At 37.7% G+C, this 5,702-nt stretch overlaps 1 protein-coding gene across 1 annotated transcript in view; it reads left to right on the top strand.

Annotated features, from left to right (window-relative positions):
• The window catches only part of LOC106873299 (neuronal acetylcholine receptor subunit alpha-10), a 1,066,434-nt gene that overhangs the window by 548,157 nt on the left and 512,575 nt on the right, over positions 1–5,702 (top strand). The gene's annotated exons all lie outside the window — the stretch shown is intronic.

The raw sequence follows: 5,702 nt of genomic DNA, 5'->3' as shown, positions 1-5,702 counted from the left end.
ATATATATATATATATATATATATATATATATATATATACATTCATGTATATATGTGTACGTATGTGTGTGCGTGTACTCCTCTCGGTGTATCTCCTGTTTGAAGATAGAAATCAAGCCCTCATAACTCTTTAGGCGTTAATAAAGGAGACGTTATGTATTAATTTCACGTTATCTTGCTTCGTAAAATAAATAGTTCATTCTTCATTCTTTAGAGACGGTACTCTTCCACATGGCGATTTTAGGTACAGGCTTTCAGAAGTTCATCTATGTTCCGTCTACTAAATGAGAACCACATATATTCATGCCTATCTGAAAAAAATACATTATTTTAAACTAATTGCATAAAACTTATTCGTTTTTGTGGTCATTGCAGGACGTGATCCCTTTCTTTGTAGCTCCGGATTCTTTATGTATACGACAATGAGAAGCTACACAATTCTTAGATATTTGTTCCATACACATGATGGTACTTCAAAGTTCGTCTTCTATGGGTGCAATACCTCACTAAATGGAAGCAATACTGCTGACCTAGGCACATGTAACCTCTTCAACTGCGTCTGACATAGAAATAATTTATTCTAATTTCCGCTCACGTGCTTTGTCAACCTATCTTTTTACAAATCAATCTACTCCGGTCTGATTGCGTCTTCACGCTATTTCATGAGTTAAATTTTTTCACTTATCATCGACTCAACCGTGTTTTGAGGTTTCGTGTTTTCTCCTAGCTTCTTCCTTCTATAAAACAATTGCCTACTCGGGACCTCGTGCAATGTTGTCAACTCAAATACCGATACAAAGACCCTTCAATCTTAAGTTTTGCTAACCATGCAATATCCAGGCGCAAAAAAAAACATCATCACATGCCAACAAAATAACGTCCCCTTGGTTACATGCAAATATTTTTCTTTTATACACTAAAAGTTTCTTAGCAAAGAAATATCATTTATTTTTACCATAAATTATATGCCGCTTCTAGGCAAGGAACTCTCTGTTTCCCCCAAATGCTGAGAGTTACTGCCACTGAAGTTTTCTAACTTGAAAGGTTCATACGTAGGACTGTATCCCTACATCTGGTGATTCCCTTCAAACCCAGAATATATTTTCATGATCAGCGAAAACACCAAAATAGTTGACACTATTATCTTTGAGTGAGGCCACCGCTGGATTATTGCTTGGAAAAATTAGTGCTGCAGGACATCACAGTGAGATCCTTGATTACATCCTATGAGTACCTACAACCAATTAATTGGTTGCAAATAATTTCCCATACAACCTCTATTCCCTATGAAATATGCGTTTTGTCTCGTCTTGCTGTCTTCTCTATCGCTTCAACAATGACATTTGTTCCATTCAGATAAGTTGTGCACGACACGTCGTTTACGTTGTGTACAACCTACACCCATGCGTACGTAACTGCATACATATATACATACACACATGCATACATGTGTGTGTAGAGCCAGTACGTTCTCTCCAGAATATGCCTGTGGAATTTCATTGCAGCTCACGTCTTTTCTACAAGAATTCTAATTGCAGGGTCTTAAAATGAGCCTTCGGCTCAGCACAAACGGTTCCAAGTAACAAGAAATGAAAGTAATCTTGATTCATATTAACCGTTTCAGCTTGAAAAGTAACAGTGTATTCACCTTTAAGGAGGTGTCTTCCAGGCATATATAAGAGATAACCTTTAATGCACCGTTCTGCAGTTTTTCATACTGCCGTTGTTATTGGTACAGTTTTTCCATCACCCGACTCTTCATATCATAACAGATCGGAGTTTGTGCTGCTGGAAGGAAACTATTTGGTATTATTTTTCCACTACTTGCTTTCTTAAAGAAAACTGGAAAAAATTGCGAATACCGTTTGCCAAGTAAATTTCTCTTCCAGTGTGTACATTTTCGTATCTTCTTCATAAGCAGCTGTACTATTTTAAGACAGCCAAGGAGACAACAATTTATTCTGTGTAGTATTTTTTTTTTACAATCGATTGGACGAAATGCTGTTGCTTCCAGAAAATACAGGTCACGGGTGGACATCGTATGATGATAAATATCCTTATTTCAGAAATGTGTTCGTACATTGAATAGCCAAGCACTGTTAATATTTTATACTACTGCTTCAGATGCAGCGAATTGAAAAGATAGGGTTCGTTGATTTATCGTAAGGAATTGAGTCGTCTACCATCCGATTCAATTTCTTTTATTCAATTTTGAGGAGCAGGTAAATGTTTCAACCTATAAACTTCGTCCTTTTCTCTATCATTATAAGATATGTGGCAGTATATTTAAAATCGTTATCTTCAATCCCATGTCATTCTTCGCAAAACTTGTCCCTTGAACATACTTCCTTCTGGACATTTCCTTGCATTTCTTTTATTTATGACATTAACTCCTCATATCTTCTTTTTTTTAAAAAAAAGTTTTCTTCATTTACTTCAAAAACAGCATTGCTTTTGAAGCGACAAGCAAATGGATGCTTCATTTGTGTGAGTTTGTGTGTGTGTGTGTGTGTGTGTGTGTGTGTGTGTGTGTGTGTGCATCTGTGCATGTGTATGCGTATGTGTGTATAACTGCTAAATAAATATTTAAATTATATAACGATAACTTTCCTCTATATTTTGAGCTGACAAATGTTCAAACAATAATGATAGAAAATATAGAGAACGTATATTTTAAAGTGTTCCTCACCTCAAATTTAGTCTGCTTCGATTAGTAAGAACGTTTACAATATCACATGCTATAACTAAATAATAAAGTAAAATGTATCAGTGACTAAGTCATGAATAACAACTGCACTACAGACAAAAAGATTGATTTATTTTTTAATGATGAATATTGAATGGATTATCATAATGGTTATGCCTGATACATTATCATAACAGTTATGCCTGAAACATTAACGGTAATTTTTGAACGCATTATTTCTGACGATGCTCTGGTTTCATCTGCGTGCCTGGTGCAGTAACCGACTTCGTAAAATAAAATTCACTAAAACGTACATTCCTAAAATATAAAATGCAGAATTTAACAAGTAAATTGTACATTCTAACAATAGATTGCCTAAAACTTTTGGTTAGATATTATTAATAGAACCAGTATTCATGTTTCTTATTGAAACTATATCCTGTAGATTGAAGTAGATGAAATAGCTTCGTAAAATTCTAGTTCTAGCAGAAAAGCAAAATCAAGTTATAGTTCAGCGGTTGCTTGCGGGGATCTTTCAGTGTTGCCATTTATAAATATTTGATCATGCTATCTCGGCTGATTCATTCAAAAATAAGTTTTATGTTACATCATATTTGCGAATTGTCCTATTATTTGGAAATCAGAAAACGATAGCGAAAGAGCCATATCTATTCTACATGTCCATTCCACTTATAACGAACACCAGCTCAAAAAACATCTTAATCGCAAGCTTTATTTTATAACTGAATTTTTACATGTGTGTGTGTGTTTGTTTGTTTCTGTTTTGGGACTAATAGGTATATGTGAATTAGTGTATTGGGTAAAACACGTGCACACATTGGGCTACCAGTTGGGCTACCTGTTGGGCTACCTGTTGGGCTACCTGTTGGGCTACCTGTTGGGCTACCTGCTGGGGTATATTTCTTCTCGATCTGCGTCAGGAATCCCACAGTGTTAGTTGACATAATACAAATAATTGATGAATGAAGCGTAAGACAGATTTAGTACGACCTGGCAAATTCAGTATTATGTATATAAATACCAATACCTTTCAGTGGGCAGCTTACTACTCTAACTTCTGAAAATCTTTGCACCGTATGAAAGTCTCCTGGACCGAACTGGACAGTTTCCCCTCCATTATCACTCTGATTACATCGTCATCAAACCAGCAGATATAGGCGGCGTTATGTTGGTCTTTGTGCCCGGCATCTATAAAATGAAGCTATGCATCAGCTTCGGAAAGACTTCATCTATATTCCAGTGTCATTTAACCACAACCTCGCAACCGACAGTTTGTTACATTAACATCATCCGCTTGTTTTCTCCTCCCTCATTCTCCCTCTGACTCCTACTTCGTAGTCCGTCCACACCCTTTGCACCTCAACATATACAAACTGCTCAGGGTCCACAAACTCGAAACCCTTGGCTACACATTTGTCTCTGCTTGTAACCACCCTCACTGAATTCATCTCTGCACTTTCTGGCAGATACACTCCACGACACCTGGCTGTTGATCGCCTCTCCTACATATATTAAACCAACCATAATCCACAGTACACCTTCCCTTTTCCTTCCTTCTCATCCCGCCTCAGTTTCACCATGGATCTCACCTCTCTTTACATCGCCATCCCTCACAATGATGGCGTTCAAGTTCTTAAACACCTTCTCCACCTATTTTCTACTCTCTATCCTGAAATCTCTATTCTGTTTTGTTTAAACGAGCCTCTGCTTACAAATAATTGTTTCCGCTGTCTGGGTTACATGCATGAACACGTTGCTATAGCAGCCATTGGAAAGAGAGTATGTCTCAAAACACCAGTAACGTTGTGTTGGCTAAGAGGAACCCCAGATATTTACCCTGTACAAAAGTCCCACTCCAGAACTGTACTCTCGTTAAATGTGCCCGGGGAGCTAAATACTTTGATCTCTTTCATCAGTTCTTTTCACACCTCTCTCCAGTTTAAGTTTTCCATCTCTGATGCTTCTCTTAACATTTTCGATATCACTGCCTCTATCCACACAACTAGCTTCGTACTCTCCACTTCCATTTCTGCAAACACACCAACTCCAACTCCTAGTTGTTTTCTTCTACTCGAACCTCACGCCAAGCGCTTTTTCTGTTCCCAGATCCTCCGTCTCCGGCATTCCTACTACAATAACCACTGCATCAAGACGTAGTTTCAACAAATGGCCTGCGTCTTTATACGACATATTTACCCACTCTCCCTTATCCATTATGCCTTATACTGCCTCCTTCTCGTTGATTGCTGTTCAGCCTTTACATCACGGATCTGGGATCCCACACATTGCATTTACTATCGTCTGAACTACCATCCAGCTATCCTGCCCGTACAGCATACCATCATCCTTTACTACTCCTCCAGTGACCCTGCCACTACCAGCTTCTTCTCCCTTCCATAAAATTATTCCATCAAGTGTGCCTCGACTCTGCAACTTCCTCATTCATAGCTGCTTCTTCCCACACAAAACACCCTTTCCAGATCCCTTCCTACCCCGACTTCGCTCCCATAATTGCTTGTTCATTTCCAACGTTTTCACCCGTACCAAACTCAACCATCGCAACTTCCGCATTAGGGACTCTTTCGCTGTACTTTAATGACCTAACATAAACATATATATTAATAAGCAATGAATGCATAGGTTATTCATGTAATCACACATATGCACACACTGAGGACAATTTTCATTATGGATATGTGTACGTTCGTACAGGTATATATGCATAAGTGTGTATTTGTTTCTCAGCTATAAATTTCCACAAAATATTTTAGAATTATTGGGTCTTCATGATCACCTCTCGAGTGTTACGACACTTTATCTCATATTTTCACGGAAGGCATAACGTCCTTGGACATATAGGTACACACTGCGTAATGAATTAAGCTCCAATGCTTTCAGGAGAAAAATACGTCACTAATGCTCTCATTTCATCTACGTATCCTTTCTCCTTAAGAATTAATATCTCTTGACATATATATATACATACATATATATA

Source organism: Octopus bimaculoides, chromosome 1 (genome assembly GCF_001194135.2).
Source record: "Octopus bimaculoides isolate UCB-OBI-ISO-001 chromosome 1, ASM119413v2, whole genome shotgun sequence".
Taxonomy (NCBI): domain Eukaryota; kingdom Metazoa; phylum Mollusca; class Cephalopoda; order Octopoda; family Octopodidae; genus Octopus; species Octopus bimaculoides.
Note: the sequence above shows the minus strand (reverse complement) of the source record. Positions and strands in the feature narration are given on the sequence as shown.